Source organism: Emydura macquarii, unplaced genomic scaffold, assembly GCF_026122565.2.
Source record: "Emydura macquarii macquarii isolate MOO-44397 ecotype Brisbane River unplaced genomic scaffold, CSIRO-AGI_Emac_v2 contig_2676, whole genome shotgun sequence".
Classification (NCBI taxonomy): domain Eukaryota; kingdom Metazoa; phylum Chordata; order Testudines; family Chelidae; genus Emydura; species Emydura macquarii.
Genome location: NW_027132813.1, coordinates 39,350,896 through 39,378,566, shown reverse-complemented (window position 1 = coordinate 39,378,566; position 27,671 = coordinate 39,350,896). Strand labels below are relative to the sequence as shown.

Genomic DNA, 27,671 nt, shown 5'->3' with positions numbered 1-27,671 from the left:
AAGGTAGAAAAGTGGGTTTTTTCCCCACAGTTTAAAATTTTGGGTTTTGTTTATTATTTTTGCTAATATCTGTTTAATCAGAGCACCCTACATATAGCTGGGACAGTTGTAACAATGAAGCAGCTCTTACATCTTCAAATATAAGCTAAGGAAGCATACAATACGCAAGACCCCCAATGAAAAACCTCCAGCAAAACCTTTGAAAACCAGACTTTACATCCCTGATATTTCTAAACAAGCAGAAAGATAAATGCTGGGGTGGGGGGTGGAGAGGGAGAGAAATCAGACTTTTATACATCATAAAGTAGTGAATAAAGCATACAGACCCAGGCTGTTTTTCCCCTATGCATGTCTCCTTTCGTGTTTTACAATATTTTTGTTCTTTTTAAGTACTGTGAGGTTTATTCTGCAGTGTACACACTGGACAAAGTGTCGCAGTCTCACATCTAGTTTCTAAGTAGTAATGATCTGTATTACAGTAGGGCCTAGAGTCCTCAATTGAGAGTAGGGCACCATTGTGCTAGGTATTGTACAAATATATAGTGAGAGACGGTCCCTGCCCCAAAGTACTCACAATCTAAATATACACAATAGACAATGGGTGAGAGAATAAAAGCCTTGCTATCCCCATTTTACAGAGAGGGAACTGAGACACAGAGATACAGCCACTCTGCCCAGGTTACAGGAAAAGCCTGTGGTAGAGGTACAAATGGAATCCCATCAGCACCAGGCTATTGTCTTAACCACAAGACCATCCTTTCTTTATGACTACCTGAAGGTTTGCATCTCTGACTTGGGTTTCCATCTACAATCCTGAGATGGGCACAAAGGTAACCAGGGTGAAGGGGAAGCAGGTCCTGGAGTGGAATTTGCTCAGCCCAAACCATTCTGCCCAGCCACTCGGTCACACAACCGGGGAGAGGAGTATGCGCAACAACTCAGTGGTTTAGAGCTAATGCAAGTGTTTACTATGGAAAAAAACTACCATTGTCTAAGGACTTTTCTCCTACTTATTTTATGTATTATATTTTAAGCACTGTTTTCTAATAAAATTATTTTCTTGAACTGAACTGCATCTAGCCCAGTATTTTCAGAACGTCCCAGCTGAGTGCTGCTTCACTTACTTTCAGGCCTACTGAGTTCAGGGCAGCAAAAGCTGAAGAGGCACAAAGATAGCACTCAGCAAAGCAGCCTGACACCCTTTTCATTATCATCATGTAGACCATATCAGGAAAATGTGGATCTTTGTCCCCCTCCAGTGGCCAGTCCACATAACCAGTTCATGAGTCCACTATTGCTTCCTTCCATTTGGTTCAGAGAGACACACCTCATGCTTTTAAGCCCCACAGTTCACAGGTTCAATCCCCACAGTTGGCCCAAGAAGGGCTGGATGTATGTGCATACCCCCAAAATATATGCAAGGCCAGATCTTGGATGCATTCTAGTTCATTCTGACTTTTCAAGTTGTCTGGGTGTACTGACAGGGTTTTTCAAAATAGGCGAGCACATACATGTACCATTGCACCAACACAACTAGATCTCTGAAAGTCTGACCCATCATTTTTCACTTCCCACTTTCATTTTGACCAACCTGCTTACTCCTCTCTTATTTTTCACATTGCGCACCATAAAATGTCAAGTATTTACACACTTGAATGTGACTCAATGGCATGTGTGGACTTAATAATTTACATACTTTTTGTATCTCCCCTGTTGAATTTAGCCTGTAATGTCAGAAAATGGACCAAATTCTGCTTCCAGTTACACCTGTGAAACCCTTTAAAGTCAGAATATCCATGAGCAGAATTTAGCCCTATACAATATGTGCAAATAACATTTAAGAGCAACATTTTAATGACACAGAATTCAAGCACAGATGTACCAACAGCTAAATGCTCACTCATTTTCTAAACAATTAAAAGACTCATCAGTTCAGGTAGCTCTGAAAGAGAGATTTCAGCAACTATTAAACAGCATTATAATCAGTCAAACCCTTACAGATTCAAGATGAAAACAAAGCAAACCTGGCATGTCGAGCCTTAACCTTTTTTTGATTAGCCTATTATGCCAAGTGAATTAATGCAATGGTATCCACTGCGCACCATAGGACACAAAGTGCCAAGGCCTGACCTGACTTTTCCCTATTATCCTAATATAAGGACACAGAGGACCTGATTCTTCTGTCAGTTGCACCAGTCTTACACCTCCTGACATAAACAAGACCAAAATTAGGCCTAAAATTCTTGTGTGTTAGAATCATGGTAGCTGTACTGCATAGGAATGGAACAGTATTCCTTGTTGAGCCCTCTAGTAGCTCTCACTGTGTTCTGCATTTTTAGGAGCTCTAAGAAGCCAGTCAGTGGAGCGATACCTATGTAGCTAGACCTTGCATGTTTGTATATATTTAGTGAAAATGGTTATTTGGGACCCAACTGTACCCACTGAGGTTTCTCCACTTCGTTTTTGTTGTGTAAAGAGCAAAAAGATACAACAGCAGCCATATACAAAGACTTAAGAAGAGACATTGGGGCCAGCATTGGGGTGGGGCTATCTGGTGCTACGTTTTCACCCAGGATGAAGGTATGATTAATTGTTCCAAATATATTTGGCCAAATTTATTGCTGGTGTGAGCCCATTTCATTCAATGAAGGGATGGATTTGGCCCATTCCGTCAAAATTGATCTTTTGTCAAGTAAATAATTAACACCCTTTTGCTGCTCTGCCAAGCAGGCTGTAAGGCATTTCTCCAATTTTGCCAATATAAAGCTGTTGCAGTTGATCTTACTTTCAAAGATAGTCTTCCACTGTAAAATACAACCAACTTCCTCCAGTGAGAGGCATAGGAGAGACATTTTCTAACTAAATATCTTTTTACATCTTGTAGAATGAAAATAATAGGTGTAAAAAAAAAAAGTCAACTCAGAACAGTTTCTCAAATTGATTCTCACAAGGTCTTGGACTCTTCAGCAAAAATCTGTGGCTCTTTTTCTCCCTCATTGAGTGTGCTGTCTCTCATCTCCCCACACCCCCTTGCCAGGATCTCCTTCCAATCTTAGGTAAGTTGGACACCCTTGGTATTACCACTGAAAATTTTCTTCCTTACACTTACACCTGCCCTTATTACAAGCACTAGCTGGTATCAACTTTCTCATAGGACAAAGATTTGCTCTCTGGACATTTTTTAAGACCTCCAAGCTCTCCTTCAGTCTACACCTACTCAAGTTCTCTCACAGCCACAGTTTCTCCCTCAAGAACTCTCTCTACCCCAGGCCTCTTCTACACAGCTCCAACCCGTCACATTCACATAAGATCTCCCATGTCCTCCACCACCTATTTTGTCGTCTTCTGCCCTTCTTAAAACTCAGGTCAAAAACATGAGGTAAAGCAAGTATATGAGAGACCCACTGGTCAGCATGCATGGTCTCTCTCTTTCCCCTCCTCCCTCATGCCCAATCCACAGAGAATACAGATCCATTACAGCTCTCCACTTAAGGGCCTTCTCTTTAGCTGAAGCTGAAAAGACTCATAGCTTTTAGCACTAGAGGTTCCTGGTGCAATTTCTGGTGTTGGTCAATGTAGCACTCATGACATGAGGCACTACAACTAGGCCTAGTCGCAACTTTTCATTTAAAACTTTTTTCAATTAAAAATGTTTTCTTAAATGAAACTTCCTATTGGAAGTCTGTGTTGTTTTTACATTTTCTGATAAAAACATTATTTTGGTTTTGATTTTTTCTACCTTCCCTCTTTTTATTTCTTTTTCTAATTTTTCTTCCTCCCCCATCCCTGTCTCTCCCCCTCCCCCTTCATTTTGCCATTGAAAAGTGAGAGGGACAGGGGTATAAACCCAAAGACTGAAATATCAGGTGTTGGGGTTTTTTTTCAATTTTAAAAACATACATTTTGGGTACATTCACCAATAAATTGGAAAAATTCCATTTTTTTTTTGGTGGAACTTATTCACCATTTTAATACCAGCTCAAATTCTGCTGGTGATAGTGGGCAGTGCTGATAAAGATCAAATTAAATAGCACTCCCTTGCAGTTGTTTCTTCAAATAACTATTTGTTTTATCAAGGGGTGATCTGTAGGCAGTTCAGTCATTTGAGTTCCTGACAATACTGGCAAATACAAAACTGAAAGACCGTTAGCCTGAACTCTCCTCTTCTATCTGAAAGTGGTCACTCCAGATCAGAGCTGAGACACATTGGTGGACACAATGGGTAAGATGAAATTGCTACTGCCCTTCCTCTGACTGTTGTGTAGATAAGTGCTCTATTTCAAACATTGTTAATTTGGCTTCTTTCATAGGCACTACATTCATTTTATTTTAATAGAAGAAATAGTTTAACTGCCAACGTATAATATGGCAAATAAGAAAGTCTTCAATTTTTCACCCAGATTCTAGCAGAACAATTGTCATTTCACTTCCTTCTCATAAGACGTCCCCAAATATGGAGGAAGGGAAACGGAGAACATGGAAAGAAATAAAAGGGTGGAAAAGGAGACTCTTCTTTGCCTTTCAACTGCCATTTCTTCTCCTTTCTAGCCTTCATCAGAACTGCTACTATCTTCCTACTATAAAGAGTAGGTATTTCAGAGACAGCACTTCCTGTCAGTGACTGGCAAACAGTGCTAATAGAGTACAGTGCAGCCCAGTCTAACCAGTAGGGAAATGGGCACCCAGGCCAAAAAATACTTTTGAGAAATTCAGTGTGCCCACATAATTCAGCACCAGATTCAACTAAGACAAATACAGGATACAGTATATGGAGCATCTCTCAACTGTCACTCATTTTGAGGCCAAAGATACCTGCCTGCCACACAAATTCCAGGTGGTCTCAAGTTTATTGCTGAAAATTATTTACCTCAGAAATAAAGCATCATGAAACTGGGGTTATTTACCTCAGAAATAAAGCATCATGAAACTGGGGTCACAGGAAGAGTTGTTTACACTAAAGGAGGATCCCACAGCATTTTACATCTCTCAGATTAATAAAAAAATGTTCGTCTCTCATTATGGGTCTTTGTCAGACATTGCATCACTCTTTTGGGCACTGGCACATTGAGGTGTATGATTTTGGAGAGAATATAATCCAAAACCACTTACACAATGGGAGGGAGAAAAAGGGAAAGCAGTAATGCTGAAGAGATGTAGGGGGTGATGATAATGCACATCAAATTAGACATAAGTTTGAAATAGGATATTTAGTACATTCAAAAAAATGGAAAGGCAATTTTGGACAGCATGTTCAACAGTATCACAGCCAAAATCAGGAAGATAAAAATCCCTCTCTGTTTGGCTCTATCCATGGATTAGGGAGCTGGAGGGATGACTTGAGGAAAGATCGAAAATGGCATATGTATTGTATAGTTTTGGATGAGCAATGACTGTGGGAAGTGGGGAGTGGAACCTCATAGCAATTTACTTATTTTTTAAGGCTAGAAACAGCAAGATGACAAATAATTTGTTTAATGAATACAACTACAACTACAAGGAGAGGGATATAAACTAGGAAAAATAGGAAGAGTGTCAGAAAAGAAAAAAAAAGACTGAAAACCTGGAACCACTTCCTGACATGAGCTGTACTGGGCTGGGGAATAGTCTCCTGAGGCAAGTGGTGTAAGCCTCACTGCTTGGGGTTTTAAAACCAGACTGGACAACACACTAGAAAATTATTAGGATTGGATGATCTAATATATCTTTTCCATCATCATCTTCTTGGAAGTTTGATATTTGACAGCATAGTGGAAATTGTGAGAGAAGAGTTACATCCTTACAAAATTCTGTTGCAAATGGCAGCTACAGGACATTGTCCTTATTTAACATCCAGACAGGATTTTCTACAAATCCTCTGGCTTTTTCAGTCGAGCATCCATATTGTGTCTGCTACTCATAAATTAGCTGCTAATAAATCTAGACTCAGAACCATTATGTCCTAATCTCTTTACATAAATGCAGAGTATAGGGTTTGCCCTGAAAGATTAAATTAATTTTAAAAAGTTGTTTCCCTTTTAGCAGTATGTTTTTAACTAAGCATGAGGGCCTACTTTCCCCTCACATTGCTGTAAATCAGAAGTAACTCCACTGAAGTTACTGGAGTTACCCCAGTATAAAACTGGTGTGAGAGGAGAATCAAAACCCCAATCATATAAAAAAAGGTATATGTGGCCACAGTAAACGAAGCTGTATGTACAGTATGTGACAGCTGCCTCATCAAACCAGGATGCTATGTAGAGATAATATGACGCTACAACCATGTACTTGGCTATAACAATATAGTCAGCACTGTAATTACAATAATGACCTCCTAGAGCTATTGTGTCCTTAATTAAGTCTTTATCAGTAGGCATTTGCCACTTAATCCTAACTCACTGTTACTACTGCAGCATATCTACAGTTTCACAAAGAATTACTGTATCATATTTCTGACACAAAGATAAAAGGGAATATTTTAGTTCAAGTAGCATTTACAGAATGAAACCATATAATGTAAGAGGCCTATAGATGTCCTTTAAACAGCAGTTCATGCCAAGTAAACGCCTCTGTTTTTCTCTCTACTACTCTACTTCCTCCAAGTGTAAACTAAGAAAAATGGCATAAAACTAATATCACACCTGATTACATGGGTGATAAAGCTGTGACAAAAGATTTTATTCAGAGATTCAGTGCACTGCACCAGAGGCACAAGTGCAATAGTATTCAAGTTTCACTTAACTGTTTACCAATCATCACAAATGTGTTCACCAATTGTTCATATTGGCTATTGACAACACCAGTTATACTTTCTTTCAGTGGGAAAGTTCTCCTGAGAAGCCCTTTCTAATGTGTTCTTAACCTAAAACTAACTGCGTACATAAATAGTATTATTCATTTAAGTTCAGCATCACTAACAGGTGACAGTGAGTTTTACAACACAGTTTTGCAAAGGTGCATAATCCTTTCCAGAAACAGTTGGAATGGTACTGGGGGGGGGGGGGCGGCATTCTCTCTGTTGTCTGAATGGCACTACTGTTAACACAAACATGGAATTTTTGAGTAGCTCTGTCAGTTCTACTTTACTTTGACAGACTCACAGGCACCAGAGATGAGAGCAATTTTCTGCTTGTTTACTTGAGGGATTCTTATTCTGATTCTGGAAACCTGACTCTGTGCCCAATTTCCACCTCTTTTCAGTGTCGTCTTTGATATGAGTATTTGCATTCTTTCCTCCTCTACCCCTTCCCCTCCCCGCAAGAAAAACCAATGTGATGGATGAGATGAGCATAGATAAACTAAAAAAAAAAAGTAAGCTAGATCATTTCCTATGTATTTCCACTTCATCACAAGGTAGTCTCAACGCCACTGATGAAAAAGGCAAGAGCAAGATGTGTGTAAGTTTCCACTATACTAGTACAGATTTTTAGTCAGCAGCAGATGTTAGGTTGACTCAGGGGTTCTTATTGTTGGCCATTCCTTTTTCTCACTACTATAAGAAAGTATCAGAGTAAAATTTTCAAAAGCATTAGAGTCCCATGTTCAAACGTGACTTAAGCACTAAAGACCCTAAGGATATTTCTCCACCACAATTAAACACCTTCGGCTGGCCCGTGTCAGCTGACTCAGATTTGCAAAGCTCAGGCTATGGGGCTGTTTAATTGTGCTGTAGATGTTTAGGGTTGGACTACAGCCCAGCCTCTGGGACCCTCTCCCCTCACGGTCACAAGTCAGCTGACCTGGGCCAAATGCAGGTGTTTAATTGCCATGTAGATACATCCTAAATCTCATGGAACATGGGCTCTAACTATCTAAATCACTTCTGAAAATGAAACATCAGAGAATAAGTCACTTAGGGTAACATTTTCTAAATTGCCTAAGACTCAAAAACCTTGTAAGTACAAATTAAGCTGTATCTTAAAACTATAGATAAATTTAAGTTTTCTATTATCTTTTCAGAAAAGAATTTTCAGTCACCAACTGTTGGTTTCTAAGCACAACTATAACATAAATGCTAAATAAATAATCATATTTTCCCTGTATTAATATGCTACTAGGATAGTGAAACACATGGTGTTAACAAGGTACAGTTGTTATGCTAAGAAATGCTGGAAAATCTTGTTTGGCATCATTTAAATATTGTTTTCCCTGATCTTTCCTATTAAAGATTCTTCTTAGCCTGGAAAATACACATCATTGACATCACAAGATAGCTATGTCAACAGCTGCCTGCAGGCTCTTCTTTTCTTCCCCTACGCCACTTTTTGGATCACTGCTGAGATATTTACCTTTGCAATATGATCTTGAAAGACCTCCCCAGTTTCTATAGCCAAAGAGAAATGGATGCTCAATAACTCTTTGCTGTCAGTTTAGGTCTAAGATAAGGGACAAATATTGCTCTCAAATATATGGAAGCCACCTCCTACCAAAATTTTACTCTCATGCCCTTGCAGTCCCAGTGAACAGGGCTGTACTGGAGTTAGAAGGGGCAAAATTTGGCCTTAATACTCTGATTAACATGGGCTTGTATTGGGCTAACATTAAACCACAACCAGTGAAAATTCAATACCACTTACCTCACATTTCCCAACTTGTTTCTTGAATTCTGGCTTCATTAATAAACATTCTGATTGCTATTTTATAGCCACATATCCCACGTCTCCTTGAAGCTACTTTAGACATACTCACAGGATGTGACACTCTGTATCTGAAAGCAACACCCCAGAACCCCCATATGCACCACTGTTACGTAATTATGATATGTTTCATACGAAGTATGCCTTGTGAGATATTTTAAACGTCTTCATCCACTGAACATTAATATCCTGTTGGATTGCATGTGCTACCATTGTATATGAAGTTTTTCTCTGTGTGCGCTACTGAAAGATGTGGTGAGGTAGGAAACACTCAAACCAGTTTTTCCAGGTACAACAATGGAGTAGCCAGACATGCTGATGGGCCATTAAGGGGAATCCACTCTCCCAAACCTCATCCCTATAGACTTCACAGAGGAAGCACATACACAATGGGCATTGCTTGAACAATGGGGGTGTCCCTCACGTCACATGCACAGATCTTTCCCAACATGGAAGAAGCTATATAAGAGGGGGAGTGACATCATCACTTGTCTTCACTCCCCCACAACTCAACACCTGAAGGAACATCTGGAAGACAAAGGACTTTGAACGAAGGAGGGGAACCCAGGCTGCAAAGCAGATGCATCCTGTGTATCAAGAACCTGTGTATCATCAGTCCGAGTGAGTTATTGCTGATTCAAATCCTGTTTAGTGTATAAGAACTTAGACAGTGAAGTTGTTTTTATTTCTCTGGTAACTATTTCTGATCTCTTTATGCTTACCGCTCATAGATTTTAAGTGATTATCTTTCTGTAGTTAATAAATCTGTTTTATAATTTTAGCTAAGGCAGTGTGTCATGGATTGAACTGTTTGAGAAATCTCAGCTCAGTTAACGGGGAATTGGCTAGTGCTTCTATCCATTGCTGGCTCATGAGTGGCTGGATAGCATCCAGGTAACTCAGCTGGGTGTGTGGCTCCACTTGCTGTCGTGTTGAGTGATAACAGGATCTGGATCACCTTGCTGTTTGTCACCAGCAAAGCATTGTGAGAGGCAACCCAAGCTGAATAGTTAAGGGGGAACAGCGGTTCCATAGCTTCTAGGCTGCACCCCAGGGCAGGTGGGGGAATAAAAAGGGGGAAATTTCATCACACAGGTACATCAGGCTCCACAAGTAAAACTTTCAAAGGCATCTAAGTGGTCTCGGAGCCTAAATCCCATTTTCAGAATTAAATTATGCACTTCAGGGCCTGATTCCCATTGACTTTCGACTTTCAACTCTTTCACTGGCCCTCAGGCCCCTCCCCCAAGCCCCAAGATAAGACTTAGAAAATTCTGGATGCTGAACCACTGGAAGTTTCTCTCAGATGTTTCCCTTGCCAACAGGGCTCTCCATGCCTCTGAATGATCAAGCTATTAACAAATGAACACTGACATCCAGGAAAAAAAGGTACAAATATAGCTGTATATTTTTTTCATATATTTAGTCAACACGTATTATAAATCCATGCATTTTATCACACTATCCTTGGAATTTAGAATTTCTTCCACTGCTACAAAATTCAACACATTCTTGTGGCAAAATTCAGGAATCTCTGATGCCAAATTTGACAATACCTGAGGGAAAAAATAGACTAGCATTACCTTTTATTTAATTATGTAGTGCTTTACTCATGTTGCAAAACAAATTGTGAATGTGCAAATTTACTAGCCTTTGTGATATATAAGCCAGATTCATTCTACCTGTTGGACGGCCCCTCTATGAAAAGCCTGGCTGGAGAATTGAATATGGCAGTACAAACAGGCTTCAAGCTCAGAAGGTCAGATTAGATTATCACAATGGTCCCTTCTACCCTCAGAATGTACTAACTCAGAGGTACTGTTTGTCTAAGCAAGTGACTCAAGCTCTTCTATCTGCATAAGAGGAGTCTACAGGAATGACTTATAACTAGGTCTGGTCAACAATTTTCCACTGAAACTTGTTTTCAATGGAAAATTGTGTTTTTGACTAATTAAAAAGTACACAGAAAGAATCTGCTCCCATGGAAAAGTCTGATTTTCTGTCCAAAAACTGAATACCTGAGAACTGAAACATTTCAGTTTCCAGACAAAAACTGAAATATTTTGATGCTGAAATGCTGCCACAGTACCTCATGGGAATTATATTTCAGATGGCTTGTGCTCCCATTCTCCTCTGTGTGTCAGGATCCTCAGCCAGATTGCTTTTCCCATGATGCACCACAGACATGCAATTGCCACCATGAGAGACATAGTCCAACCAATGAAACCAGCCTATACAGGAGAAAGGGAGCACGAGGCACCCAAACTACAATCCCCATGAGATACCACAATGGCATTTCAAAATTTAAATATTTCAGTTCTCAGCCAAAATATTTTGGCTTTTGGTTTAAACTATTTGGTTTTCAATTTTTTGCCACAAACTCAAAATTTTCTGCTGAAAAATATCAAATTTCCAACCAGTTCTATTTATAATCAAGTGGAAAAGGTTGTGGTGTGATGAGAAATGGTCTGTGTGGATTCCTTTCCAGCGTTATATACAGAAACTGCCTGATTACATTTTTTCACCTATATGAGCCCGGATTAAGGAAAAATCCATACCTGTTCATGGAACAGCCTTTCATGAAAAAGCCAAAAGGTAGGCCCGTTCTTCTGAAACCTTCTCATCAGGTTTATTCAAGGTTTGATTCACTTGCTAACACAATTACTAAAACGACCCTTGTGTTGTGGGATATTAAAGCCCTGATGAAGCTGATGAACACTTCTTTTGAGACTTCTGTAAGCCTTAGTTTACTACACAAATGGTCATTTACCTGGTGGTAGTTCATGTACTGAGTGAGCTTCAGGTTCTAGTGACAAATTCACTCAACACTATATGTTTCAAGGATACACTGGTGCTATGGACATGTCTTAAATTACTTCCAAGAGTGGAGATGGAGCTCAACCTTCATAAACCAGCCATTTTTCCAACACTTTTCTACACCAGATGCCTATTCCTCAACAAGGCCCTTCTCCCACGTGTGATGTGAAAAGCTCCCGAGGTACTTATCTGGAACAGACTAAAGCATTTTGTTTCATTAGATAACAATGTAATGGGCTCTGCTCTGCTGCTACGAAAAGCAGCATGTCTAAATGGCTGATTGCATATCTCACTGCTACACTTTGACAGATCTGCAATTTGAAGGACATGTTGAGGTTTATTCCATTTGGAGAAGAACTTTAACTGCCAATCTCATATCTTTCTCTGCATAGGAGGTTTGCAAAGTAATCACATTTTCTTCTTTGCATTTAGTTCCTTATCCAAAATCTTTCCATTGACTTCAGTGGGTTTAGATCATTGCTTAGATTCTGTTTCTACAGAAAAAACCAGGTTCAACCTGTAGATGTTACAATAGCCTATTTTTCATTTTTGATACACTCAAACTCTCCCACCTTCTAGAGTTTTGTTTTATTCAGGATGTGTATTTTACTTGCCCTCCTCTCACATTTGTATAGGGACATCTTTTAATATCATTTGCATACAAGACAAATTCTTTTTCCTGTTATTATTGACAACGTTTGTCTCGTTTCTCAGATGTTACTTCTGCCTGAAGTATGTAAAGTTACAGAAAAAAGGGCACTTAATTTTAAAATGTCGTCTTAAAATATTAGGTGGGATCTGGCAGCTAAGAAAAAACTGCAAGGCAATTCAGCATTAAGTGGGATATTTCACCTTAGCTGACTCCATTTTATTGCAGCACATGTGTAATGCAAGATCACACTGGCCAGACGTATACTGAAACAAATCTGGACATGAGGGTGAGCTAAATTTAGAGCAGGAGCCCTAGATGTGCTTGTTTTCATTAATAGGAGTCAGATCACTAACATTTTTCACATTGCGGGGGGTTTTTTTGTAATTGATTAAATGTAATATAATGTAGCAAACTCCACTACAAGAAAAAAAGCGAAAATCTGTTTTGCAGTTTATGATGAAAGCTATTCAGCCTACCAATGACAGTAGAAAAGAGAGAAAAAATCACCAAGCACCAGATATTGTACATTGTTATATTCAGATTTGCTCTTGTTGAGTTTGAAATGTGCCAAGTAAAAAAATAGAAGGAAGCAGGTACTGATTCTGCACTAGAACATATTGTCACTGCTATAACTAACCCATGTTCACTGGAGCTGCCAATTATTCCCAAGTCACCTTTTTTTTTCCCTCCTCCCAAAGATTGATCTCCTGCTTGAGGCTCTTTCACACCCATGACTCTGAAGCATCCCTAGTGGCATGTTGGCTAATTAAGAGCAAAATCCATCTCTTGATGAAATAATGCTGCCACTGAAAAGGATGTCTATATTTAAAAAAAAATTCTTAATCAGGCTGGAAGGAGCAGCATCTTAACACTTGTATTAAGCACAGGAAAAAGGTCTATAGCTAGCAATTAACAATGATGAAAAGGACAGCGATTTAAAGCATATTGCCGTGACATTTTTATCAAACTAAATGAGTTCGCTAGGCCCAGCAGCTGCATATGCTTATTGTCATTTAGTGTTTGGACAGCAACCCATCAGCCACTGGGTATCAGGAGGTGCCGAATTTAATAAGTCATTTTGACACTGGTGTGAAACGAGTAAATCAGCATTCTGAGGAATGTGTTCACACTCTGAACAGACAGGCAGACATTCTAACCATGTGAGGTGACACCAATCAACAACAACAACAACAAAGAGAAGATGAAAGCCAGAAGAGGAAAGAGGCAGAGATACTACCCTGAAAAACGAGTTCTGTCCTATTTCTCAGTTTAGTTAGTTGGTATTTAAGAGGCAGATTTCTAACTAGCAAGGCTGAAATACAAAACACATTTTAGACAGTGTAAATCTCATTTATTATTTAATCCATACATGGATTATCTAAAATGAACTCAAATTAACGCCTTGGGAATCTTCAGAGACTTTGTGTTGTTCTAACAAAAATACAAAATACTTGCTGGGTGCACAGCTAAGCAGTTTTTAAACACAACATCTGCATTGTACACATTGCAGAGCTGAGCACTTCCTGCACAGGTCATTCTGACTGAAGCCCAAAGGAGTTTTGCCTGTAAGAGGACTTCAGGCTCAGGCTTTCCAAATCAAATTGCTGAAACCCTCGACCTTTCTCTCCCCCAGCTCCTCCCTTCTGTTCACCTCCCTCAGCAGATGATGTCTAAAATTTAGATTTCAAGGTCTTTAAAGCAAAAAATTATCAGCCTGTGTTTCCCATGAAGCACCAAACACACACAATGGAACACTATAAATTACTAAGAATAATGGGACATTGGAAAAGTGCATGCTGGAGAAAGAGTTCCATCACTCATTCATAGGGAGAGCATGTTCCTCCTGCGGCGACCTTACCCTGACCTCTCGCTGACTCCTTTGTGGCCTGTAATACTAATGGTGGCACAGACCAGCCATGCTACTAGGATTTGTGCACGCACAAATGGTGCCCTTCTTTGCCCTCTTCTTTTTGTGGCTGTCCTTGCCCGGATGCAATCTGGCCAAAGGTATCAAATAGGGAACAATGGAAGGGGCTATTAGACGCCAAGGCATAGGACAACTATGAAAACAATGGGCTTGATGGCTTATGATGTAGTCATGGTGGTTATGCAGACCCACATCTCTGACTGGCATGGGCTGAGTGGATGCATCAGGAGTGCAGAGAGGTCAGGTCACATGGTCTGGTGCTGGGGAGATGGATTTGGGGACGCGTGCCCTCATGAGCAGAGGAAGATGGTTCTTCAGAACTGCAATGGCTCTGATAAGGGTGTAAATTAAGTGATCCAGACAGATCCCAGTGGGTGTACATCAGCGTAGTAGTGACTTCAATAGAAGCATGCCAGTTTACAGCAGCTGAGGCTGTGGGCCACCATTTAGATGAGCAGCATGATCCCAATATTGAGTCCCAGTTTTCTCAGACCTCCTTTAACCCAAGCTGACGTTGAGTTACAGAACTTTGGACTATTGATCACATCCGTATTTCAAGTATATCCGTACCATACTCACTGAACTCGGAGTCCCGTCTCAGCAAGCCCTGGATTCAGTGTAAAACTCTTTCTCTTTCTAGCCCTTCTCCAAGGGCTCAATGCTGCAAACCCTTAGTTCTCTGCGTAGTCCCATTGACTAGGAGTAGGGGTGCTTATGTGATGAAGATTTATTGGATGAGGCTACTAGAGTCCATTGTCTCTCATATTCTCTCCCCCACCCTTTTTTTCCCACAGTCGCAGATCTCTTACTCCCTTCCAGCATCTCAGAAAGCTCTCCCTGCTGCCGAGTACTCTCTGTTCTCCCAGACCCACTCTTCTTCTCACTTTAATCCTTATTGAAAATGTTAACAACCAGCATGTAAAAAACCATACTTTTGTCTATAATTACAAAGAACAGTGATATGTTTGCAATACTTTAACAATGAGCTCCCATGAAATTTTCCCCCCGTAGCCTCTGAAATGTTTCATACACACACCTACCCCAGATGAGGGACTGGGGATTCTATTAATTTTTCCCCCCTTTAGGCAGAACCAAAGGGGGAGGCAACATACTTATCAAGAGACACATGGCTGGAAATGTTTATTTTTTGTTCCTAAAATGATATTTCAGTAGAGAAGAATGTTCATCTTGTGTCACTGAAATTGGAGAGGAAGACTTTATGAGGTCAGGGATGGGGATGGGGGTGGGAGGGCGGAGAGTACCAGCAACATGGGGCATTCTGGTTCATTTCAGTAGCAACAGAATGGTCTTCAGTTGAATGAAGTTTTATTTATAAGCCCCAGAAAGAAGTCAGCTGTGAAAGGGTGGGTACAACAGGGTCCAGAGGTGAGGTGACTCCACCAGGGGCGAGGGGAAATCATTCCATCTGCCCTTTCATTTGGTGGTGGAAATTTAACATTGTGCTACTGTGAATTTGCACTAGCCCACCACCAATACAAAAAAAAATAGAGGTTATGTCTGCTCTGTGGTGACATTAACGATAGTGCTTTTCATAAGAATAGAGGGTTTGAGCTTGGAATCCTTGGCCTAAATTCTCCAATCCCCCCCTTCCCCAACTTTATGGCATTTATCCACCAGTGTGTAAATGCCACTCAAATAAAAGTGGCATAATGATTTTGCTAGTATCCTTTTTTTAAGAGAAAGAGAAGACCAGAGAATATCACAGAGATCCAGGCTATCATCCCATAGAAAAAAGCCATCAATCTGAGATTCAGTCTTTGTTTTTTCATGCCACAGATATTAACTACGCTATTTATTCTGTATTAAAATTAAAGCTATTTGATTTACAGTCAGTATTTTTCAGAGGGAGGGGGTCTCAAGTTCTACACAGTCTGCAACAATTGGTGACAAGGCTATAATTTCTGCCAGTGGTACTCAAGTAACTTTAATCTCGATTCAGCCATCTCATGGTTCCCTAACTGAAAAGTATTTAATCTATCAAAGCAGTGCTTACATCAAACCTTGCAGTCCTGATTCCAAACTGTAACAGTTTACATGGCAAAATTTAGAATGTGTGGTACCCCCTGGAATGTGTAAAAGTCTCAATAAAAATTTTACTAGCTGAAATTATAATAGACTTTTACCTCTTTGATCTTTCTTCCCACACCCTGCCTGAGAGACCTCACAGTTGAGTGTGTGGGCTCCACATCTTTTCTCATCCTGTTGCTATGCTGCAAGAATAATAGTAGGCACCAAAAGGCAATTGGCCAAAGAGGAACAGGCTTTCCAAGTCTTTCATCCTTAGCTAATCTCTTTTCCTTCCATGAACTTACCTTGGCATTAACTCAATGCCCAAGAGGATAGTTCAACTCTACCAGTTTGATGAGAGGTTGATGCTAAGGCATCTTCTTGGTTAGCTGCCAAACTGTGCAGTAACAATGCACAGAGTTCACATCTCCCTCATGAAGAATAAGAGTTTTTCTGCCCAGTCATCGGTACTGCAAGTTTGCACAATGCTGCAGAGCATGAAATCCAATAGCATTCCTAAGCTTGAGTTACCAATGGAACTATGAAGTCGTGTTGTGAGTAACTGTTTCCAAAGGGACATTAGACAGCTTCGTTGAGGACCATAAACTTGGGAAGATGCGTTTGTGCAAATATAGCCCTATGCCTCCAATTGTAAAGAAAGTATAATACCACCAAGCAATCCTTAGAAACTGTACAAAGTTTGAAAATGCCAGTGTCCTTTTTCTTTTTCAGTAGCCCATCTTGTGCCTGCTTTCAAAAATGTTGAGCCCTCTTCCACAGGGCTCAGTTCTGCCACCCTTACTCAAAATGTGTGGCACTTTACAATGCAAGCAGCGGCACTGATTTCTATTCACAGAATGGAGTACTATTCAACATAAAGAAAGGTAGCAGAATCCCGGTCCTAAACAAGACTGGCCTTTTTGCATCTTCAAAGGTTACTGAACAACTTTATTTTGTACTTCTCCCATCCTGAGGTGATGGGATATGATATTCTGGATTATCCAAACATGTCCATCAATGTTTTCCCTTCATCTAAAATAAAAGTCATGGTTACTCTGTGGGAATGAAAAACTTCACACATGCAGAAACACGAGACAAGTCATAAAATGGCTATATTCTAGCACTGGAGTTTATTTTATAAAGCTAGTCCAACAGAGCATAGTGGATGATTTCTCTCTGAGACAAATTACTCAGATTAGGGGCTGTGGAATTCCACTTAAAGTGGGGGGCCTCTAGATTGCCCCCAATTTGACTCTCCCTCTTCCCCTCTCAGGCACTGCCACACACAAGCAGCACGATCCCCTTGGCCCAGGGGCCTCTACACCCACCCCCTCCATAGTTGAGCATTGCAATTGGGCACACGGGGTCACAGCATCACTCAGGTTTGGCCATCCAAAATGTTTTTGGGTCCTGCCCCAAGTGGTCCCCACCCCCAGCTCCCTTGCCTATGACTCAGGTCAATAGGAACCACAAAGCCACAGGAATGATGCAGCTCAAATTCATAACTGCCTATACAGGTCAGGTGTTAGATAGAGCAGTGCAAGTTAATGAGAAGCACACTGGTGACTTTGTTGCCCTTTGCTCATTTCCAGTGGAATTTTAAATACAGCCACTTTGGTCTCTCTTCTAACACCTCTCCTAAGTCAGCAGCATGTGGAGTCACCCGGCACCGAGGGTATGTCTACACTACAAAAAAAGACCCTTGGCAGCGAGTCTGAGAGCCTGGGTCAACTGGATCGGGCTTGAGCAACATGGCGAACAATAGTGTAAACATTGAGGCTTGGGCTACAGCCCAGGCTCTGAACCAAGCAAAGGGCGAGAGTCTGAGAGCCCAGGCTCCAGCCCCTGCTGGAACATCTATGCTGCTATTTTTAGTAAAGTAGTACAAGCCCTGCAGGTCCAAGTGAATTGACCCAGGCTCTGAAACTTGCTACTGTGGGGTCTTTTTTTTTTTTTTTTTTTGGCAGTGTAGACCTACCCAGAGTGACCGGATACTATTTACCCAGGCTTTATATCTTACTAAAAAGGTTATATCGGTAGCTTTTGATTTTGAAGGTGGCATATATTTCTGAAAAGCTAAATACATTGAATGAGTGATAGTGTTTCCTGTTCCAAACACCCTGCAGACATCTGTAAAAGTCTCCAAATATATGGTGGGGAAGAAGGTAATGAGTCAATTAACATTATTAGCAGAGGTAGAACAAATAAACTGCCTTATAAATTTTGCCTGACTCCCCATCCAAATTCATAATGGGTGAACTGACAGCACTGAAGTTGGATGCTAATCTCAACCAGGTATATCATATCTGGAAAAGTGCTTTTACAGCAAAGCATTTAAACGAGAGGCAGTGTTGTGTAGTGGCTTGGAGACAGAACTGAATCTCAGGAAACCTGGTTTCTAGCCCTACAACAACCTTGCAAATATGTGATGGGACAATCATCAAGGAGCGAGTTAGCCAAGGACTGATACAAAAGCCCTTTTAATTAATTCCATTAAAGATCTTTCATTTTAACTAACATCAAACCCCAAAGTAAAGCTAAAAAAATTAACCAACTGCAGAGTGCACATAGCAGAGCTAGTTTCATGCTTTCTTCTACCCCTATATTACAAAAATTAGAGCTGACTACTCTTACCTCAAAGGAGCACACTCAGTTTCACTTCTGGATTTCCTCTGTAAACAGTAGAGCCTTGTAACCAGACACCATTTTGCATTCTAGGGGAAAGTGTGCGCCAGCTGCTACTTATAGCCTCAGGCAGCACCACTTGGTGTTAGGAATGCAGCAAGGCAGTTCCCATTGACCCTAATAGGGAACTGCCCAATACTATTTTTGTTGCTTTTATCTGTGTGTTTGTAGTCTTTGTGTTTAATGGTTAACAAACACAAAAATCCACGCACAAAACAAAAATGGGGGATGATTGTGGTGGGGGGGGTGTGGGGGACAAAAAATAAAAAACCCTCAGCTTGAAAAGGTGGAGAGGCTGGATTGGCTGAAACCTAGAGGTGGGGAGAGCTACAGGCCTCTAATGCTGCTCTCCTGGTCCTAAGCATATAGTTTAAGGTGGGATTTAATTCTGCTCAATCCTTAGTTTGGAATGGGCAGGGTCTGTTTTTTCCATTCTGAACCAATGCCTAACCAGACTCCTGGTTGGAATAATTTAACTAGCGGCTGGAAACTATGTGTAAAGGGGGTTGATTTAATTTACTTTAGGCATGAGTTCTGTAAAACTAGGTCTTTGGATGGGTTGACTATGTATATAGTTATAATCTGAACCACTGTAAATCAAATTAATTTACATTAGATGGGATTTTTAAATTTAAAATACCCTATTCTGAAAGGTAGAATAGACTCCTGACTTTTCTGTCCTTCTACTGGTTTTAAGTGACTCTATGACCCATAATTCCATGCTACAGCTGTAGTGCCATACTATGGCTTCCCAAAACCTCCAAATATGGTAAAAGTGATTATGTGCAAAGGTTAGCCATAGTGAGTGAATATTATGTGTGCAGGGAGGTGCTGAACAATCTAGATGTAAATCTCTGACACTGGTGAAAACACTTTTGCAAGCTTTCATAAAAACAGTGACTTAGGTTTCCAATGGGTGTAAGGAAGTACCATTCTGCTGCAGTTAATGGAGTTTTCACTGCCTACCACAATGGTCAATTTAGCTCCCTATTTTTTAGTGGTTTGGAATTTTTCAAGTGTAGTAAACCATTCTTACTGCAGTGCTTTGTGGAGTCTGCTGTGCCTAGGTCTGGAGTCTTTTTTGGAGCTCTGCCTCACCTATATTGGGTGGAGTGGAGAGTAATTCTTTTGCTCTGAACTGTACTTTCTGAGTTCTGACAATCATTTAATACCACTTCTATGAGCTTCACTGTTTCTTCTCATAATTATTTATCTATTATTCAAGAGCAACACAAATTTACACAGCACTTTAGAAAGATATAAAGGCCAAGGCCAAGGTACATGACCAGATGAATTTTCAAACTTGAGTGACTAAAGAAAGGCACCAAAATTCTGATTTGGAGCAGTGTCTGGGGGTAAGAGGCTGCTGGGGCTGGAGCATGGGACATACTCCCTTCCTGTATGTGAGATAACAGTTCATCTGCAAGAAATTATGTAGATATTGTCTGTAGGAGATAAATATAGGGAGGCTCCACAAAAGAAGTGGGTTTTAAGAAAGGATTGAAAATAATAGGACTGTGTTTACCACATAGATAATGGGAAGCTGTTGCAAGAATAAGGAGTGGAACCAACAGTGGGAGGAGGAGATGAAAAAAAGTTGGGACGAAGGATCAAGAAAAGCGTAAGTACCAAGGAAGAAGAATGAGAACTTATGGTCTATCATAACAATTTGAAAAAGGGTGTGGGAAGAGTCAAGCAATGGTTCAGAATCATGTGATTCTCCCCAACAACATTCATAAACACATTTGTTCTGAGCATGCAGAGTTTCAACTGGCATGAAAAATCAAGGTAATTGCATGCATGCACAACAATGGGTCAGATTCACCATGACATCCTGGGCTGCTTTGTGCTGTCTTTGCCATGCAAAGTAACCATAAATTCACTTTAACTGGCTGGTTAAGTCTGAAGCATGACTACTTTGCCTCCTGGAGTCAGGGCCCAAGCATAATTTTTCCGGGCCCAGTACAATCTTATAACACGGGCCTTTTCCCCACACACATACCCATGGGGGTTGCAGCCTGGGCCAGGCCCAGGCCCCCCAGGGTCTCCGGGCCCTGGTAAAGTGTACCCTTTTTCCCCCCCATGTGGGGGCCCTGCCTGGAGCAGCATGAAGAAGCCAAATTGCATTGGACATTCTCTTGCATGCACGTTTGGGAGACACAGTTGCACATACCTAATTTTGTAACTCAGGCCATTTTCTGACCAGAAAGCATGAAATGGTCTAATCTCTAATTCTAAAACAATCTGGATCGTATGGTGATTTGTGCACTATAAGCAATGGAGACTGGAAGATATAAGTTTTATATCTCAAAATGCCGAATATTAACAAGTATCCAGCTAGAGTCAGATAGACAGGAAATCCGGTTCGCTGATGGCACCTCAGATGTATTAATATTGTAACAAGACCCATTATAGTTTGTTAGAATAACTACTTTGCACATTCATGTTGCTGTAGAAATGGTTCCTGTTCTGAGACGTATCACAAGCAGCAGCAACTGCTGTGAGAATATAAAAGCTGTAAGTCAAACTGAGGCTATTGAGAAAATGAGCAATAGAAAACTTGTTCCCAGACTATGTAGTTGCTGGTGCAGAATGGCTGGAATTTGTACTAATGTATGTTGTAAAATAAGGTTTAGAAACTAGAATGTACCTGGACACAGAAACTGACTCAGCTGTGTGACACCCAAAGACCCCTGACTTAATAAGGAAAGATGAGAACAAGATGAGAACATCTTTGCCCTATTCTGCAGTGGCCCAGAGATCACACAGGTGTCACCTTGACATTAGAGTACTGCAGCACAAGATTTTAAAACTTGTGATAATAATGTGTGTGTGCATTACTTCCCCTCAAATGTGTTAGATTTAATTAATAAGGTGTGTGTCTCCAATAGCAGGCATTAACCATTTGTGTGACCATTAGCCCTCTGTGGGGAGTCCAGCGAGAACTGTAAGTAAAGGAAATAATAGTATCACGTGAAGTCCCAGTATATATATTTTGCTCACTTTTACATGGAATAGTCAAAGAAGAGCCAAGGTTAATTTGATATATCAGCAATGATGCTTGGCTTTATACCATGCAAAGAGTTAGGATTAGAGAGTGGGGGCTTAGTTTAGTTTGTATCGCTCATAGCTAATATTTAAAAGGATTACTGAGGACTGATTCAAAGAAGAGGAAGAGGTGCCGTGTCTGAGTAGCGGAGGCTAGATGCATGAGACCTCTAGAGAAACTAAGGGACTGTGGAGAGGACTGCCTCTTGCTACATAAGTACACCGGGGTAGACAACACTGGAATGCAGGCGTATCAGGGGGAAGGGATGGCCATGACCTGACTCCACCTAGAAATGCATCTTTTGAGGACACTAATTTGTATGGCAACCTGGACCCAGACTATGCCTGGCTTCTCTGCATGTTGGGTTAGGATGATTTGCACTCTCTCCCACTGTAGCCAACCTACACAAGCCGATTCATTATGTGGCCCCAAATATGTAATGACACCCACCTGAGACTCCTGGTTTGATTAAATTTAAACGACAAAGGGTCCTTTGTTTAAATTGCCCACACAAACAAACATCTAAGAAGAGCACACAGTTTAAATTCAATTTGCTTGATCTCTGTAATATCACTCTGAATTTTTAGGTTCTGCTGTTGGCTGACAAGACAATTGTTAAGTAATTACACTGTCTTCATTCCAAGTGCAGTGGGATGTAGCAATAAGGGAATGTACAAATATTATAAGAATGAGCTGTTTGTCTGCTTTTCAAAAATTATCCAGACGTCCTGTATATTACAAAATAACTATCCAACTAAAAGAATAAGATGGCTGCAAAAGGCTTCACATCTTTATTTGCTTTTCTTATTTATGTCACTAATCCTGGGAGTTGGAATAACAGAGAATAACAGGATAATTGTGGCTGGCAGAGGAGAAAGAGGGCTCAGTCCTGGGGCTCCAGAGGCTGAGGCAGTGCAAAGCAGTTGGAAAGCTGTGGAAGAGGGGCAGCCAAGATTTTCCATTCACAGGGTAATGCTTGGGTTGTACAATGCTGTTCTAGCCAGCTGTACACATGTACATCCATTAGTATAAGGGAATTGGAGGCATGGCAGGTGCAAAAGGGGGCATAGTGGAGTGCATGATGCTTCACCAGATCCTTGTTCATGAAACCCTCTGACTGCAGTTGCCCTGGAGCTCTAAGTTACCACAAGGGGTCATTTTGGCCCCAGCCAATCCATGATCAGTTGAGCAGACAGGTGGCATTTGACCCACCTTCTCCATCATCATCACCACCACCACTGCCATGACCCCACCCAGCTGCTCTGAATGTAAGCTGTAGCAGGACATCTGACACACACTGACTCCCCTGACCAGATGCACTGGGGAAGTGAGAATCTATTCCAGAATAAATGAGACAATGTATTCTCAGTACTTCTGTGCACTGCTGGCAGTAAGACACTGCTTTCCTGACTCTAAAATTCACTATGGTTATGTGACTCCCATGATGCACTGTGACAGTTTAACCAAAGTGCATCACTGGAGATGTAGTCCAGCCTAGGGAAGACTGAGGACATGGAACAACAACTCCCATGAGGCACTGCAGCAGCTCAGACAGACACAGAATAGTATGGAACTGACCTGAAACAAAACATTTCAATTTGGCTCAGTAAACCCAAATGTTTCAGTTTGGTTCAACATGACCCAAAGGGAAACACGTCATTTTGATTTTCCCAATGGATATTAGAAAAATATTTCTGAAATTGCATTTTCCCTCCAAAAAACATTTTGATGGATAATTCCCAACCAGCTCTATTGCCCGGTGTTTTCTGTTGATTTGCTTTCTGTTTTTATGATTGTTTTGTGGATAATCAACCTCGGAGGAAAAGGCCTAGAACAGCCTGAAGCTAGAAGACCTATTTCTATTTCCAGGTCAGTCAAACTACCCACTAGCTTGCAATAATACATAGTATTTTGCTTCTTTTGTATTTTAATTGGTGTGTGTTTTATTTTGGTTGGTTGGTTATGAATGTTTAGTATAAAGTTGCACAGTGTCTTGATGCACGGGATAGTAAATTCTTCCCCACTCATATCTGATTTGATTGTATTATTAAGAACTAAACATGACTGCAGTTATATGTCTCTAAGTTTGGTTTTAGGGTCACCGCTGAAGTTGCTGGGAGCCATGGCTCTCAGCAACTTGCAGGATTGCGTTCTTAGTTAATTGGGACATTCAACAATATGATCCAGAGTTTTTTTATGGGTTTTACCTGTTTATTGTGGTTACACAATGTAAAAATACTAGTGTTTCGACGGCAGCTTCTGACACATGCTATACCCATAATCTAGCCTTTTGGATAACAGCTGTTGGGGAATATATTCAGATAAAACTTAATGTCATAATGGAAGGTTTATTGTAAAAATGTGATTACTTGATACACAGGGGTACATTTTTGGCTCAGTGTTTATGGGACTATGAGACTCACTCCCGTTTTTACTTATGCATCCTGCCTGAAGTCACAGTGGGCCAATTTTACAAAAGTAGCTGCTCACCTGTGCCAGTTTCAGCTCCCTGTAGAGGAACTCACACATGTCAAGTGGATCCACAGCAAGCAGATAGCCTGTTTGAGCACAAGGAGGGTGTCTTCAGACTGTTTGACTCCTGGGAAAGAGTGGGAGAAGCCTGCCAAAATGAAAGGCCCACCTCTTCAGATAAGAATGGGGCAACAGAGCTCAGGAATCTGCAAATTACAGGGAACACTGAATGAAAAAACTGGGATGGGAGTGAAGGCCATAGGTACAAAAGAAAGGAACTAGAAGGAGACATTGAGCAGAGAACCCCAGACTATGACACTGCTCCCTGAAGAAGTCCTAATAATCAGTGAATGCCACCCTGCCACTTACAGGCCTGAATGGACTAAGGAATGGAAAAGGGCCACACAGGAGCAGAAAACTCCCCTATCATGCTTCTTTGCTCCTGAAGTGATAGATGGCTGTCTTGGCCAGTGCCACGAGGCGGTTGATGAGGTCTAGGCTGACAAACCCTAGAAGGCTAAAGAGGATATGGTTGTGGTTAACACCATGGATATAGACAGTTCCACTCCCTGACCAGTCTGAAAGGAGCACAGTACATGTGGAAATTAACGACAGATGCACATTACATCTCCACAGAGGTGGACCTCATGTCATTAGAGTTAATTTATACAGTACAGCTCCAGCTCCTGCATTAGTTCAGCTCCTGCACCTGAGAATCTGGGCCATGTTGGTTTTAGTTACATTATAATTCTGGGCTTCCATTGTTTCATCTTCTCTTAAGAACCATCACAGCAGTTGGGAAAGCAAACTATATATCAGGAAAAGCATGCTATTCCACTCCACTCATTCAGAATATATTAATTATGCAATAGGCATTTGCAATATACAATATGATTGTGTAGTGTTAATATAATAACTTCAACTTGTTGCATTAGTTTCTACATTATAGTGGAGTTTTGAGATACATACTTTTGAGATGTACAGAACAGATGCAAAACTAGAAAACACAAGAGTGTTAATTTTTCAAAGCAGCATATTAATTTTTCTGACATCATCTTATGAATGACTGTAGCTGTTGCTAAAGCAACTTCTTCTTGGGCCAGATCCTCGGCTGATGTAAACTGTCTTCAATGGAGCTATGCTGATTTACAGCAGCCAAGGATCTGGCCCTATAATTGATTTTCACATCCTGCAACCGTCATATAACGTTGGTATTCTCCTTCCTAGCTTTGTCTGTGCATTTCTGTAAATGTACAAACTATGTCATGAGGCAGAAGGAAGTAGAGTAGATGGCGTCCGTCAAGACAGTTCTATAAAAGAAACAGAAAATAAGGCAAAGAAGTTGTGGAAAGCTGGAGAAACTGACTCAAATAACCAAGTCTCTCTATTCTCTCCTCCCAAGTTCTGGAAAAATCAGGGTTGTGAATTAAAGCACCTTCATCCCTCAAAGAACCTTTACACTGTGCAGCCCATATCATTGACTCTAGATGTACTATTGGGATAATTTTTCCCCCAACACTGTGCTGTTCTTGAACTTTCTTCAGTGTCTTAGCCATGTAGGGAATGATGGTGCATTCTTTGCACAGCCTCAATAATAACCCAATATTAGTTATTTTTACCCTGTTGTTTTCCTTCTACTCTCCTATAAGTCAAATAAAGTTGTCCTATCACTTGAGAAGCCTCTCCAAGTGTCAGATTTTGTTTTAATGGAGAGTTGCTACAATTTCTAATTCGCATTTTTTATGGCTCTTTGGATACAAGACTCTTAGTCATTTTGTGTAGCTTTTTTCAAAATTCAGCAGCTAAATTACTTCTGTTAGCTCCTAACATATCTCTTTTGTTAGAATACAGCAACAGAATTACTTTAAAACTGTACAAATATAGACAGCTTTGATCAGAAACACACGTCTGCCGTCATGTACCATTTGTCAGGACATAATCTTGGTTCTGCTTCTTCTCAGCTCTAAATATATTACATATATATAATTCCTTATAAATAACATTTCCTATTATCTTTGTTGCAATGTCTTTCAAAACCAATTGTTAACCAAATTTTGGTGCTTTATTTAAATTTTTTTCCCAAAAATCAGGGAAGAACAGGAAAATAAACCCCCAAAGAACAGAAAGATAAAGGAATAGAAGGGGAGGGATAGAAGAGGAAGGAAGGAGGGTACGGTGGGGAAAGAATAGTGACATCTCAGTTTCCATCCACTAGGAATTAATCAAAGCTTTCTAAAAGGTTCTATTTAAAATTACTCACTGGAGTATAGATCTTATTTTGAGATACAAACATAACCAAGAGGTTGAAAAACCAGAAAAGGTTCAGAAAAGAGCTGCAAGAATGACCTGAGGGCTGGAAAACCTGTCTTTCAGTGACAGACTAAAATAAGCTCACTCTGTTTAGTTTATCCCACAGAATGTTAAGAGCTGACTTAATCACAATCTAAAGATTTCTGATAGTAGAGGTGTGGTGTACTGAGGACTATGTTGGAATTGCAAGCTTTCACTTTACGAATGGAGGATTGGGGGGCACCATTCCTAGTTTTGCTGGGGGCTCTGTAGGGAAGCATGTGAGATCACAGTCAGTCTGAAGCAACGCAATCTAGAGTAAGGTAGATTGAGCTATGCCTCTGTTTTAAGGAGCAGGCTGCAGCTTTGTCTCTATTTTTGAGTTCTTATTTGCTACCATTCCAAATTCTAAGAAATAAAATAGTGTTACATTGCAACCTACCATCAAAAGTACTTTATGTTTTTATCTAATTTCTCTGTGTGTATGCTGTGAATATAACAGGAGGACTCTTTAGCCTTAGCAAACAAAGCTGGAACAAGATCCAGCATCTGGAAGCAGAAGGTAGACAAAATCAGAGTGAAAAAAGGTACACATTTTAATAGAAAAGGTAACTAACCATTGAACAACCTGGGGATGTGGTGGATACCTCATAATTTGAAGTCTTCAAATCAAGAATCTTGAAGATATCCTTTATCTCAACCAGAAGCTATGGGCTTGATGCACGCATCACATGGTGAAATTCTGTAACCTGGGTTCTGCAGGAGGTCAGAGTAGGTAATCATCATAGTCTTTTCTGGCTTTAAAATCAACTATCTTTAAGGATCTCCAGATAGGTGGGAGCTGCTGAAGATACATAGAAAATAACATTAATGTATGCATTCATGGCAGCAAATAGCTAGCGGCTCCACTAGTAAATTCAGTAATCAGAATAAAGTGTTTCTTTGATATATTGAACAGTACAAACCTTTTCACAAATCAGCTTCATGTAACTATTCAAAGTACACATTAACTAGACTTATTTACTACAGTATTAAAGTAGTTCTCAACTGGTGAACTGTGACTTATAAAGCACTTCCAGGAGGTCTTCAATGTTGCTTCTGTCACAATGGTTAAGCATTGATCAGCTTCCTGTCAACTGC

At 40.5% G+C, this 27,671-nt stretch overlaps 1 long non-coding RNA gene across 1 annotated transcript in view; it reads right to left on the bottom strand.

Moving 5' to 3' along the window:
• LOC137164064 (uncharacterized) overlaps positions 1-18,742 on the bottom strand; it is a 333,782-nt gene extending 315,040 nt beyond the window's left edge. Inside the window, exon 1 of the long non-coding RNA XR_010922909.1 lies at positions 18,671-18,742. This is a non-coding gene — a long non-coding RNA (uncharacterized lncRNA). The remainder of the gene's footprint in view (positions 1-18,670) is intronic.
• Between the last annotated feature and the right edge of the window lie 8,929 nt (positions 18,743-27,671).